The following is a 14,467-nucleotide window of genomic DNA, read 5'->3' on the forward strand; positions in this document are numbered from 1 at the left end:
TACTGCAAATAGACTTTGCACCGGTACTAAATTTAATCACTTCTGTACTCATAGGCACCCATCAATTGGATCAAATATGGGATTTCATCACCCAGTACAGACCTTACACGATCTGGCTGCCTCCTCCTTTAGCAATTTCTTGCAAGATCATTTATTTCTTTGGGATGGGGACTGCAAAAATCATGGCTTTGCATATGGCAGGGCAATGGTCTAAAACAAGCAATGACACAAAAAAATCCATATCATTTGACTAATTTCAGCTGAGGCCTTTAACAACAGCATGCCAATGCCATGTCTGTTCCCAGGTCCCACTGGCTCAGTTCTGAAATCTATTATAAACTCAAAAATTGCAAGTGAGCTGAATGAAAGGATAAAGCAGCACACTAAACACATACAAGCAAAAGTCTTTGAAATATTCACATATTTGTAGTGATGGCAAAATGGTCTTCACTTACAGTAAGGAGAGCCACCAGAAAGGTAACAGTGAGAAAGAAGACGAACAAGCACCCCACTCTGATGGCACTATACAATATTACATGACTTACAGGCCTCGCAGATCTGCCTAGTTCTAAAATGGCTTTCAAAGATTAAAATCCTTTTCCTTCCTGACTCTCATGAGTCAACTGATAAGGAACCAGAAAAGCTGTTTTGGGAAGACTGGGGTACCTCCTTCATTGCACTCAGAACAATTTCTCTACCCAGGTGTTGTGGATCACCAGTTACCGTGGAGTGGAATGAAAGTCCCGAATTGTTTCAATACATCACAATAGGCCAATTGCAGTTCTACTTTCACTTAGACTAAAGTTGTTTTGCGAAAAGAACGGCTTCATTATAAAAAGGTTCCATGTAGTTTGAATTTATTTAGAATAATTAGTGTCAAGAGACAGAATTTGCTTGTTATTCTGCAATTAACCTGCCACAGAAATGTTTCCTCCTTCTTCCTCTCGAAAAGCAGCTGATAGCACTACAAGTGTAAGCCAAATAGTCGTGTCTGCTCCGATTTCAAATGTCAGTGTTACATATTTAGTTGAGGCAAGATTTTTCCCTTGACAGATTTTAAACAATGATCATTTATATCTTGGAACTATTGTATATAAACATTCTTAAAAGCATTTGTAGTGACAAATGCTGTCACTGTATATACCAAGCAAAGTTTTCAAAGTTTAAATTGAAATCCTATCAATCTTAACACAAAGAAAAAAGCAGCACAGAAATGGAACCGCACAGTGACATTGCAGACATGCCAGGCTCTGCCTCGAGTGAGAGTCTAGCCCTTATTTTTGTTAATAGCCAGGGTGAAGGCACAGAGTGCAACTGAAAGAATCGGTGAGTAACAAAGTGGAAGAGCATGGTCAAACTCAAAATTGCCTTCAGAAGCAGAAGGCACGGTAAAGAACCTAAGATAAAATTCAGTAAAAGAAACTGTGAAGTACTGTCCTGAGGAAGTCAAAATCAGCTACATAAAAGGTAATTATTTTTACTATTCAGATGGAGACTTGTGTTATACTGGAGTACGAGACAAACAATTATCTGATGATATTCCTGCAAAAGAGGATATAAGACAAGGAAAGAGACTGCTTTGCTATATTCAAATGAAAAACTGTGCTGAGCCTGGGGCATTATCCCTTAGAAAGACTTGATTGCTGCCTGCTGATCATGTATTAATCTAATGCTTCATGCCTTGGACTGCCTGCCTGCAGGTACTGGGAAGGATTTCTTACCCCTTGCTGCATAAGTTGGCTTGGCTTTTTTTGTTTTTGTTACTTGTTTACTCCTTGGAAACCTGGGAGACTGCTCAGAGGACTACAGGGGGGACTTGCTCTGGTATTTCGTCAGTACTTCAGTAGTCCAAACACTTGCTCCTATGGAAGTAAACTGATCCCACCAGTTCTGGGATCACTAAAGAATCACCCCCAGGCCAGACTGGCAGAGGACCACTGGTATTATTTTAACCTATCTTTATAGCTTGGGGCATGGGCTAACTTCTGAGAATTAAATCTAACAAATTACCTGCTACTTCAAGGATTTAGGCTGCTAGAGGGATGCCTTTGATCTCTCCTGATCTCCCTCTAGTTCATTATAATTACTGCTTTTGGTATTTTACTGTAAGTGGCAAAGATTGTTAAGAGGATTTTAAGAAATATTCTGTAGTTTCCACTATGTTGGGGTAAGTGGAGTAGATGGGTTTTTTTGACCCTTCTGGATTGCGTGTCTACTACATAGTTTTTTGCTGTTGTGGGACTGGCTTAGTTCAACTGATGCCAAAACTTCAGGGAATATTGTAGGCATCAGTATAGAAAAGTGGCAATGTAGGCTGGAAGGGCTTAAGTGGGGAAACAAAGTGATACCCAGAGATTCCAACTGTGCCAGCAGCTCCAGCAGCTCCCACCACTTCTCTATCTGTAAATAAATCAAAGAACCAGCTACGGAAAACCTTGAACACATTCCCACCCATGGCATGTACTCCTGCCTCACCTCTGCCTCACCTGCAGAGTCTCATCACGACAAACTCGTCTTCCAAACAAACAAAAGAAACACCTGCATGGACCCAAAGGTAATGTAGGCACATCCCTACCACAGGGACATGATCTTGCATGCATTCCTATTTTACAACCCCCAAATTAAATGCATCTTAAAACATTTGAAAGTTTTCCATTGTTTTTCCCATGTTTCACACAAGCAATAAAATGTTTAAACACTATCTAAGCTCCTATATTCAATCAGATTAACGGAGATACAAGACTTCCTATTTCACCAAAAAATATCCTAGGCCAGTCAGCATATAGTCTTCACTCACAAGGCTCCTTTCTTTAATTCTATTTTCCCACATAAGATCATACACAGCCAAACAAATTTTCCTTGATTTTTTGCCTGTTGGAATACAGCGGCTTCTTCTATCCCAACCTTGTCTTGGAAAGACAACACAGTGGCACAAGTTCTGGACCCCAGACTGGCTCTGTGTGATAGGGAATCTCAGATTAGTTGTCCTGCATCCAGTTTTCAGTTGTCACACCTCATTCCTGCCAGCAAGTCAGCGCACAGTAACCAGATACCAGTAACTGAGTAAAAGGTGTTACCAAAAAAGTGTATGCCAAGCCTGTTCTGGCAAAGGAATGCCGGAATGATCTTACCTAGCTCTTGCTATCCTTCTAGTAATGCATTTTTCCCCCCAAATATTTAATCTATAGCTTCTTTGATGAAAATCAAAACCAATTCTGTAAGCACCAGATGTAATGAAATCTGGTTTTAGTTTGGACCACACACTTTCCTCTAGTTACCCTAGTTGTCCTGCTGCTCAGCCAACCCATACATTATGGTCACTGAGGCCAATCTTGAGTCTTACATTTGTTTCAGTGATTAATATAAGGCTCCAGAGATGCTGTTTACTGTGAAAATGTATTCTTCTGCCATGCAAATGCAAGATTCTCCCCAGACTTCTCATGCAAAGCAGGGGAAATCAAGCTTAATGTCATCCTATTAATGCTGTGGTAGTACCTGCAGCTTTAATCCACAGCTAATTCCAACAATTAAGATTAAAAAAAGCATTATCAGTTCAGGTTGTCCTGTTTTCAAATGCAAAATAATTTCTTAGCTCCTCCTGTAGATAAACAAGTACAGAGATACCAGCATAGCAGGGAGCCACATTAGGATTTGTATGGAGAGACTGGGTTTCCACAGCAAACTGGACAAAATGAGACACTTGAGTGAGTGGAACGTGACCGAACGCAATGCGAAACAATACAATAACTTGAAATAGGTAAATAGCTTCAAACAAAGCTGATGTGGTAAAACTTCAGGCAGCACTAAAGTTGGACAGCAATTCAGATATGATACAGCTGTTCTGCTCAATGGAGCATCTTCCTCCTTCCATAGCAGTTGGTCCTACAGGACTCAGATGTGCCCCAAAAGGCAGTGGGTGCTCCACAAGTGGCCAACACAGCCAGGCAAGGGCTTTGAGCTGTGGGTGTGTGCAGCAGTCGAGCCAGCCAAAGCTATCACCTCTGACTGAACCAGCTATTCCACTCCCATACCTCTCCATCTATCTCCTGACTGTGGTCCTTGCCTGGAGCTTATAATCTGAAACTGTGGTGAGCTGATTCAGATCATGAAACTGGCTGATAATTATTCACTTTATTTTCCTGGGTTAATACCTGACAGCTTGCTGACCTAAATCAGCCCACCGAGGGATCAAAGAAACAACACAGGCAGGGCAAGGGAGGCAATGCAGATCACAGCCTGGATGGGGACTGTCCTGCTGAGAAGCCACAAGCTGCGCCATCGTCTGATTGCAAAGGACAGGAGCAAGGGGGAGCTGACTTAGGTAAGAAGGGAGGCAAGTGACAAGAGGTTATAGTTTGTATTAGAAAAGCCAACTCAGGGGTATTCTAACACAAGCCTTTAGTTATGCTGTTATATTAACTGCCAATCATTCTCACAATGTACAGTCCAACACACAAATTTGTTAAGTCCCTCAGTTGTGTTGGTGTTGGCTTGTAGGATTACACAAAAGCCATCTCTTCTCTCCCACTCCTCTTTGTCACTGTTTAGTGGGATACACACCTGCCCCACTTGCCTGCCTAAACTCTAGGCAGATATTATGAAGCATGGTGAATTGAAGGCTGGTTCGTGGCTAACAGATAAGATCCTCAGTAGATGTGAATTTTCATGGCTCCCTCAAAACCAACAGCATCGTCCTAATTCACAGTAATTCATGGCCCTGTTTCAGTTTTTGTACCCGTACACTTTGCAGTCAAAACAAGGTTCTCTAAGCGTAGGGCTGGAAAGTTAATATCCTTATTTAAAAAAAAAAGTTCAGCTGTGCAGACTCACTGCAAGCAATGTGCTGGCAAATTGCTGGGAGCTGGCCTCAACTGACCCCTGCAGTTTCTTACAGACTTTCATGACATACAGTCTTTATCAAATCTAAAATTGAGTCCTTAGACTTAAACCAACTAATGAATAAGAGACTTAAAAATTGTGCAACTCAGTTTAGAATTTTTATTGACATGTCCTTAGTTCTGAATGCTCATTAATTTTATTGGAAGAAGGCAAGCGTGAGCTGTGAAGCGTTATTTGTACATATTCTTGAGGAGGAGACAAATATGTCGATCATTCCTGAGCTAATCTAAAAACCATTAAAAATTCACTCCACACTCTTCATTTTAATTACCTAAGTCAACAATGAGTTCTTTCAAATGTGTTTTATAATAAGTTTCTACTTATGTGATGTGAAAAGGGAAATTAAAGCTAAATATTTTATAATTTGTAATGATAAGGGAAGATTTTAATGTCAATTTGACATGTTTCAGAAATAACTCTTAGAAAATCATGCTAAGAATACAAAACTGTGTAAACAAAAGTGGTCAAATACTACAAAAAACACTTTCATTTTACTTCTCTTCACATTCAGTGGTGAGTCTTGTTCTACAGACAGTCTAAACCTTAAGTATCATATTAATAATTTTGCTATCCATTTTTTAATAAGTGGTTTTCCATAAAGACTAGAAATTAATCTATCCTGACTTTCACCCAATAAGCTTGACTGCTAGAGGCAGTAAAAATCACCCATCTAGACCTAATAAAGAAAGTTTTTTCAATTTAAATATACATTGCATTTAATAAGCTTGCATGATAATTTCAACAATGTTCCTGAGCTTTTCAAATTACCTTCCTGCTGTGTCCTGGAGACAACTCTGTTCTAGCTTTCATTTTCAGCAACTGACTTTATTAATATAATTTTTTACACCACAAAAAAGTTCAAAAATTTAAAGTTTGAGGAGTTTCAAAAGCACTTGAGCTATTATTTTTTCAGTAAAACCTAGACAAGGTTACCTGAGAGAGTTCACTATAGAGGTTTACTGTAGATATCAAGTTTTATGCTACAGCTCATATTATTTTCCAGATTTAAATAAACTCCTTTGGCAATGTGGATGTTATAACTTCATCTGATCTAGGCTTCTCCAACAGCACCACAGTATGTCAGTTAGGTGAGCCATTTTTTACATTCTTCATCAACCACAGCTACGGCAATAAACCAGTCATCTAGGGACAGTTTTGCTATAGAGGCAACACAGCAGTATTACACGGGCTATGCCAGTATTCAGTGGCACCTGCTCTTCAAGATCGAGCTGGAAATCAAAGGGACCTGGAAATGTCTGCAAAACTGTAATTTTGAAGTCTTTGGCTGTCAGTTGCCAGGTTTTATGAACATTTCCTCTGGCAAACAGAAATCAGGTTCCTGCATGGAAGAGGCAGCAAAGGTGCATTCCCCAACAATTACTTCTACACCATCTCTCTATCCTTCACACCACCAAGCAACACTTGATAGGAAAATGCCATAGAATGTTATGTGAAATTCGGTACAATCAAAAATAAATCAATATGATAGATCATCACTGAATGACAGATAACTATTGGGGGGGGGAGGGGGGAAGCCTCTACTGCTCTACTGTAAGAATACTAAAATAACACACAGTTCTGACATGTACCTACATGCATAGCCCAGTTTACCTATTTTAATGTAGATTTATAGAAAATAGAGGTGCAAAGGACTTCACATGAGCATCAATTTTTCCTTGTTCCAAATTAAATCATACGTGGCATCCCTTAAAAAGCTCCCAGCAACAGAGAACCGACAACAGGACTAGGTAATCCATACCACCACCAGACTATCTCCACAGACAAATATTCTCTCAATCTAAATTTCTCTTGCTGCAATACTTCTTGTCCTTCTCTCCATGCATCGCACGCTTACATCTTGACAATGTAATATATTAAAGGTCATCTCACAATACCACAACAATTTGTGAGTTTGAGCGGTTTGTTACATTTGTATGAATAAATTCAAAGCAACACTTTAATGGTAGTTATGTGAACACTGCAAAACTATTGCACTGAATTTATTCTCACATATACTTCCAAAAATCATTTCCACAGTCATTTCCAAAGACTCGACTCTTGCACAAAGTTGGATTTGGTGGCCCATCCCAACAAAAGACACAAAGAGTGAGATTCATCTCACCCAACTTGAGACATTTGTATCTGAAATAGTGTTCTATTACAGCCTGTTACCAGACTAGAATGTTTAAATTTATTCAGCTATTAATATTTATCCCTTCTGATAATGTCATGATGCAAGAGACTGTAGCAAGCGCATAAAGCTATGCTAAGCAGAAGAGAATTATTTTGGAAAAATTCTCAAGGGGAAAACAGGTCTCAGTCCAAATTGTATTTGTCCTCATTTCTGGCTCTGAATGATGTGAGAGAAGCTCATAAGATATTACAACTATTTACAGTTTTCCATGCATTACAGAAATATGCAGACATTCCTTAAACTCCTTAAATATAACTCTTTTATTGCACCTTGTTGATGTCTTCTGTTACTCAGACTTGCACTAAGCAACACCTTTCTCTCACGATTACATGACTGATACTCTGTTTCCTATTTTCTCTTCAGTAGATCTATTGGTTTTGCTACGAAATAAATTAGTGATTGCAGTAAATAACCTTTTGCGTGATCTCACTGGCAACTGAAAAATAACAGAGCTGAAATCACTTTAACTGAATAAAGGATCAATCCTGTCCCCCTTCTTCATGTTATGAACTGCATTATCCCAGGAGGTGTTCTACCAGGAGGCAATGAGGCACTCCAGGAGGTCCAGTCTTCCTCAGAGAGACATGAGTTGCAGAAAAGTACTATTGAATAGTCAGTGTCTTCACAACAAAATGTGGCAATCTAAACTTCACACAGCCTGACACCATTTCCCACAGCATTCTCCTGTAGAAACTAGCTGCTCATGTCTTGGATGGGTGTATTCTTCATTGGGTAAACAACTGGCTGGATGGCTGGGCCCATACAGTTGTGGTGAATGGAGTTGAATCCAGTTGGCAGCCAGTCACAAGTGGTGTTCCCCAGGGCTCAGTGTTGAGGCCAGTTCTCTTTAATGTTTTTATCAACAACCTGGACAAGGGGATTGAGTGCACCCTCAGTAAGTTTGCAGATGACACTAAGTTGGGTGGGAGCACTGATCCACTTGAGGGTAGGATGGCTCTACAGAGGGATATGGACAGGCTGGATCGATGGGCCAACGCCAGTCATATGAGGTTCAATAAGGCCAAGTGCGAGGTCCCACACTTGGGTCACAACAACCCCATGCAGCGCTACAGGCTTCGGGAAGACTGGCTGGAGAGCTGCCTGGCAGAAAAGGACCTGGGAGAGTTGGTCAACAGCCGGCTGAATATGAGCCAGCAGTGCCCAGGTGGCCAAGAAGGCCAATGACATCCTGGCTTGCAGCAGAAATAGCGTGGCCAGCAGGACTAAGGAAGTGATCGTTCCTTTGCACTTGGCACTGGTGAGGCCTCTCCTTGAATATTGTGTTCAGTTTCGGGCCCCTCCCTACAAGAAAGACATTGAGGTACTAGAGCATGTTCAAAGAAGAACAATGAAGCTGGTGAAGGGTCTTGAGAATGATTCTTATGAGGAGCAGCTGAGGGAACTGGGGTTGTTTAGTCTGGAGAAAAGGAGGCTGAGATTGTAGCAAGGTGGGTGTTAATCTCTTCTCCTAAGTAACAAGTGATATAGGACAAGAGGAAAGGGCCTCAAGTCGCACCAAGGGAGGTTTAGATTGGATATTAGGAAAAATTTCTTCATTGAAAGGGTTATCAAGCACTGGAACAGGCTGCCCAGGGAAGTGGTTGAGTCACCATCCCTGGAGGTATTTAAAAGATGTGTAGATGTGGCACTTAGGGACATGGTTTAGTGGTGGGACTTGGCAGTGCTAGGGTAACGGTTGGACTTGATGATCTTAAAGGTCTTCCAACCTAAATGATTCTATGATCCTATTATTTGGGATAATTCAGACACAATTACTGCACAATGATCAACTATTTCTGCCAAAGACAAAACTTCTCCAAACCAAGACAATTCTCCAAACATTGCTTCATTTTATACCTTTCTACTGTAAGCTTTATGCAGAAAACCTTTCTGATGTGTTGCCTCACAGATATCTAACTACCTTTCTTATCTTACTACCACAGGCCACAACACATAAAATAAAACCACTGGAACTAAATGCCATATCCTCACTGTTTGTTACTCAGAACGTTTCACCATCAATCTAGTGACGGTTTTAATTGCTTTCTGGAAATAATCCTACCATCATCTCATTGAACTTAGTTCTGATGCATTAAAAGTACTCTATAAATAGCTCTTCTGACTTCTAGTAGATAGGCTGCCATTAACACTATTGTGTATCTCAAAATATATGAATGTAATTCCATTTTTAAAAAAACTGTAATGTAGCTTCTGATAACGCTACAGCTATTTGAAAGTATCTTTTCCAAACCGGGAGCCTCAATTTGCTTGAAAATTTATTTGTGTAAAAAAGTAATCAGTGGACAGACAGAAAGGTCTGAAGGGCAAATACAGAACAGGCAGAGGAAACAGAAGAGAAACTTTTTTCCTGTCTTGAATCTTTCATCACACTTTTTTTTTTTTCAGCTTTATTTTTCATCTGATGAAGAATATTTTCTTCCTGATCCAAATCCAATTTGTATATATAAAAAAAACAACCTCACCCTTTATTGATTTTGCTGTGGTTCAAAATGGTATTTTTACAGTGCAAAAATTTAATCAATACAGCCTGATGAATCTGGACTGGTAATGGTAAACATACTAACAGATATTTCATTCCAGGCAGCCAAAGCTCTGAAAATTGATACCACTGAAAAGGATTAGTCATTTGCCATTGGGTGTATCTCTGTTTACCCAGCCATGGTATTGGTGTAAAGCAGAATACAATTAAGCTGTGCTTGCCACACAAGGGACTCCAGCTGCAGAACCTGTCTCTTTCTTAGAGATGATGCAGGTTGGCAGGTCGGATAAGGTCTTTGTGGGAAATGTTTAAAATAAATGAGCAGAAGTGTAACCTAATAGCTAGGAAGATTAGACGAACACAAGGTTGAGGAGAACTATACAGTATCCTGACCAGGACATTTTTTAAATACCGTGTTTTCCAAGTGAATGGGGAGTTTCCTTGTCAAATTTGGTCCTGTTTTATAATTTGTCTCCACTGTTTGGTTTCAGGTTGTACATGTTGCAAAGCAGTGAGATTATAGTTGTCACTGGAGATTCATACTCTGCCTAACAAGCTCTGAAATCCCTCACAATACACTGAGAACCACAAAAGAAAATGCCTTGCGATGTCTACCTTGTTCGATATTTTATTTGATCAGGAGACTAGTAAGAAAGGAGTCCAGAACAATCTATCGTGAGCAGTAATGAGTGAGATGAAAGCTATGAAAGGTATGCCTTTGTGTTCACTCACAGAGGGGAAAATGCAATCTACAGTTCCTTGGGCTGAAAAGCCAGTTGTATAGGAAAAATGGGAAACCTGTTGAGTAAGTGACAGACCATGAGAATCAGAAAAAGCATGAGGCAGTGTATGATAATGATGAGAAACATAGAGAGTGACCAAATGGCTTTGTAGGGAAAAAGGAAACCGGTGAAGAGATGGCTCAGTAGGCACATTTCATACAGCCGTCTCACAGATACAGCCTGAACTAATACAGCATCAAAAGAAAATAAAGGTTTTGAGGCAACTATTTTCAGCAAAGGTTCACAACATTGCCTGAGCAGATCAGGATGTGTCTTTATATAAGCACTAAATCTTTCACGATACACAGAAGTACTGCTATTAACACTGACTAGCGCACCGCTCAGAGCATAAAGTTTTCCACAATTATTTAATTAGCAAATTTGATTAGTAATATTCAGTAAAGAAATAATGATTGATTTAAACACTATTCGCAAAAAGTAGGCACGATCTTTAATTCACTGGCTTACAGGATAACCTTTGAACATGGGCCCACTCACAAAATTGCTCTGGTAAGTGCTTACCTCACCCAGGTCATGCGCTCTGTACGTTAGATGTACCTGCTGACTTTGGTAATAAACATATATTTTACTTATCATATCTCCGAAGGGCTCAAAATGATGAAAAGTGGACACTGGTATACTACTCCTCAACATATTACAGGAACCTCTGTTCAGATTCGCCTGTGTAAAAGCAACAGCAGCCCAAAATCGGCATAGATGCCATTGTTGTCCAAATAGGACATAGATTTGGCACTCAGAAGGAAAGAGGATAGTGACTTGCAGAATCTACATCAACACGCCAGGACTGGATGCTTTTAAAAGGACATACTTCTATTTTCACAATTCTTTTTTTCAGTGAAGTGCCAGACTACATGAAGAGACAGAAACACTGGATCAGCTAAAATAAGCCTTAGGATCTCTGTGTTCCCAACAATCAATTTGTATCACAGTAAAGACTAATATGAGAAACTGAAGGTCATTAACAGCTTCTAAATAACATCTCAGGTTCACAATCAAAAGCAAAATCAGCTGAAGAGGCTAGCCTTGCTCCCTCTTTTTAGCACAAACAAACAGTTTCTTGGACAAACTCAATAGCCATAACAAGCTCTTGCACAAATCAAGGAGTGCAGACGCAATTAGCAAAAGTCATACAGCGCTCAGTGACTGACTGTGAACACTGCTTACATGGACGAGGAGCAAATGTTTCTATGTTTGTTGCTGCATTTGCAAAGATGAGTACAGAGAGAGATGAAGCAGCTCCCAGTAAATAAACCATAACTTCCTCTGTGTCAGCAGCACGAACAGAAATAGCAACACGCATCTGGCAGCTGCTGTTCTGTCTTGTTGCTGCTAAAGCAAAGACACAGCTCATGACTTGCATTTTTCCCGCACAGGGGAGAAGCAGCACCTTGGGCACACACCCTGGATCCTACGTGAGCGCTGCTATCGCAGTCCTCCATGTCCCTGCTACAGCTGCCACAGTGCTTTGTCAATTCTAAGAACGGAATGAGTGTCCTTTATTATTTTGCTTGCTCTCTCCCTTCTACGCTGCCTACATTTTTCCACTAACTCATCACTTCTCCCTGGTCCCTCCTCGCCCATGCAAACGCTGCTCTGCTGAGGCAGTCCTGTTATCCCCAGGACATGATGCCCAGTCACATCCTGCTCAAAGATACCCAGAAACTTCTCGCTCCGCATTGCTGAGAGAGCCACCGCCAGGCTGGCCACCCTTCTGGAAGGCGTTTTTGTAATGAGTGCCTGGGTGAGCAGAGTAGGAGCTGAAAATGCAAATGTGCCACGTGAACAATCGGCTTTCTGCAGTCCATCAGAAAATGGTTTTGGATCACAAGGTGATAGATACTATTTTAGTAATCTGTTTATAAAATAGCCAAGGCTTTCTAAATTGAAGAGCGACGTGCAGCTACAATACACAAGGAGTTTTTTCTCTCTCACCACTGAAATGTTCTTACATAATGACTGTAAATTTAAATCTATTTAAAAAGTGTTACTTGAGCCTAAACATTTATGCAAAAGTCCTTAAAGTGGGCAGAGAACAGGATTTCCTGAGATATCTACATATATTTACCCTTGTAATAATCTACACAATCAAAAAGATTAAAAATGCAATATGCAGGTGAAAAGAAAGTTCCCATGCTTTTGACTTTTATCAGTAGTAATTTCCTATTTTCAGAGGTAAGTTAAACTTCATACACTCTGCTGCATAAGCATATTGAAATGATAGCTATTTTTGTAGAACTCTTACAGTGACAATAAAAAAAATATTATAAATATCTGCTTTCCAGAGATCTATGTAATATATTTTGCATAATAGATATTCTGAAATTCACTGAAGGGCAAAACCTCTAGTTATTCTAGTGCTCTTTTGTAATCTTGCTCCAACAATTCCCATTTCTGCTTTTCCAGCTGTGAGGAAGGGAAGATCCCTCCTAACACAAGACCACTTCTTTGCATGCTGGTGGTATGGAAAACCTGTCAGAGTTCCATCACCAGACTTGGCTTAGCAAATTAAAAGTTGTATATTTTGTATGTCACTACTGTTCTGCTGCCCATCTAGGCTTTTTTTCCCCCTCCACTGCAGCATCTGCAACACAAGCAGAATGTTTCCACAAACTCCCTACTTCAGAGCCCTCTTTTGTAAAGAGTTCTTGTGGAGTACGAGCCTTTCATATTCAGAATTTCCATCTTGATATTTTCTTGGACATAGAGTATGTACAAAAGTCCTTTCCATAATCCATCCTTCCAGTTGTTTTACTATGTTTCTTAATCACCATCTAGTAGATTGACTACCATGTAGGCGATAAGGCTGAGATGCAAAAAGAGATGCAGGCACCTAACTACAACTTTAAATATCTAAATCTAAAATTTAGACCCTTAAACCCTTTGCTCAGCTTGCTAATTCAGAGGTCCTTGAACCACTTTGGCACCTGAAGAGCTACTAAAATCCAACTTATGTGTCAGGTTTTGCTACTAGATAATCACCCAACTGAGGTAATAACAGCTTTATGTTAAGCTCTATAGTTTCACAATCTGCACGATCTTACCCAGGTGTTGCCTAAGGATCCTAATGAACATTACTCTCAAAACAGATCTGCTGGAGCTGGCCTAGCACAAAACAAACTGAGGTGGACAGGTCCTGGACACAACAGTCTCCCCATAGAGACGTGGTGCCACGCACACAGAGAGGAAAGTCTCTGTTAGCTATCTAGAAGATAGGATAAACAGGCCCATATTGCTGTCACCAGCACAATTTGAGTATCTTGCTCCTGGATAAGGGAAGAGCTGCTGGGATCAAAATTGGGTTTGTGGATTCCACCTAGTGGAATAGGTAATACCTGTTTGTGGATTAGACCAGGATTTACAAAAGCTGACTTCAGTAAATTATGTTTACATTTGAATGAGAGATACTTCCAGTAATTGCTGAATGAGGTGCAGAGAGAAATAGATTAAGAATCTTAATTTTCAGGAAGAAAAAGGGGAGGAAAGAGCCATTATTTCTGGCATATCTGAAAAATAAGCAGCAATCAGCTGAAAAACATCCCAAGTTTCCTCATTGTATATCTCATACCCTTGACTTATCCTATTTCTTAAATCAATACATGACTACATCAGGTATTTCTGGTTCCCTCTGGACTGATTTCAACATGCAGGAGAATTAATTTTTATTGGAGTGCTTCTTCAGTGCCTTAAATTTCTCATGTTTTAAATTCTCCAGCAACACATATTAAGTGTTCCAATCTTTAACTACTAAGTTTTTAATAGAAATCTTGCTCACCAGATATCTTTTTGCAAACTCTTGCAACTCTACAGGAGATACAAATCAAACTAGTCACACATCGTTTTTTTCTTTTCAATGAAATATACAGTAGTAAGAAGTGTCTTTCTACAATGTCAGACAACGTACAGCAGGGGAAACTTCAATCATCGTTTTAATTAGCACTGCAGTAATAGTCAAAGCTCCCCACAAATTAAAGAAAGAGGACAGTTAGATGAAATTAAGTAAGTCCATCAGTTCTTCAGAACAAAACAATGAAAGATGGTTACAGTGTAATTAAAAAGTTCTTGAGATTTGTC

General features: G+C 39.9%; 1 protein-coding gene across 2 annotated transcripts in view; it reads right to left on the bottom strand.

Moving 5' to 3' along the window:
• The window catches only part of TENM1 (teneurin transmembrane protein 1), a 249,015-nt gene that overhangs the window by 98,105 nt on the left and 136,443 nt on the right, over positions 1–14,467 (bottom strand). The window lies entirely within an intron of this gene.

Source organism: Numenius arquata, chromosome 5 (assembly GCF_964106895.1).
Source record: "Numenius arquata chromosome 5, bNumArq3.hap1.1, whole genome shotgun sequence".
NCBI lineage: Eukaryota > Metazoa > Chordata > Aves > Charadriiformes > Scolopacidae > Numenius > Numenius arquata.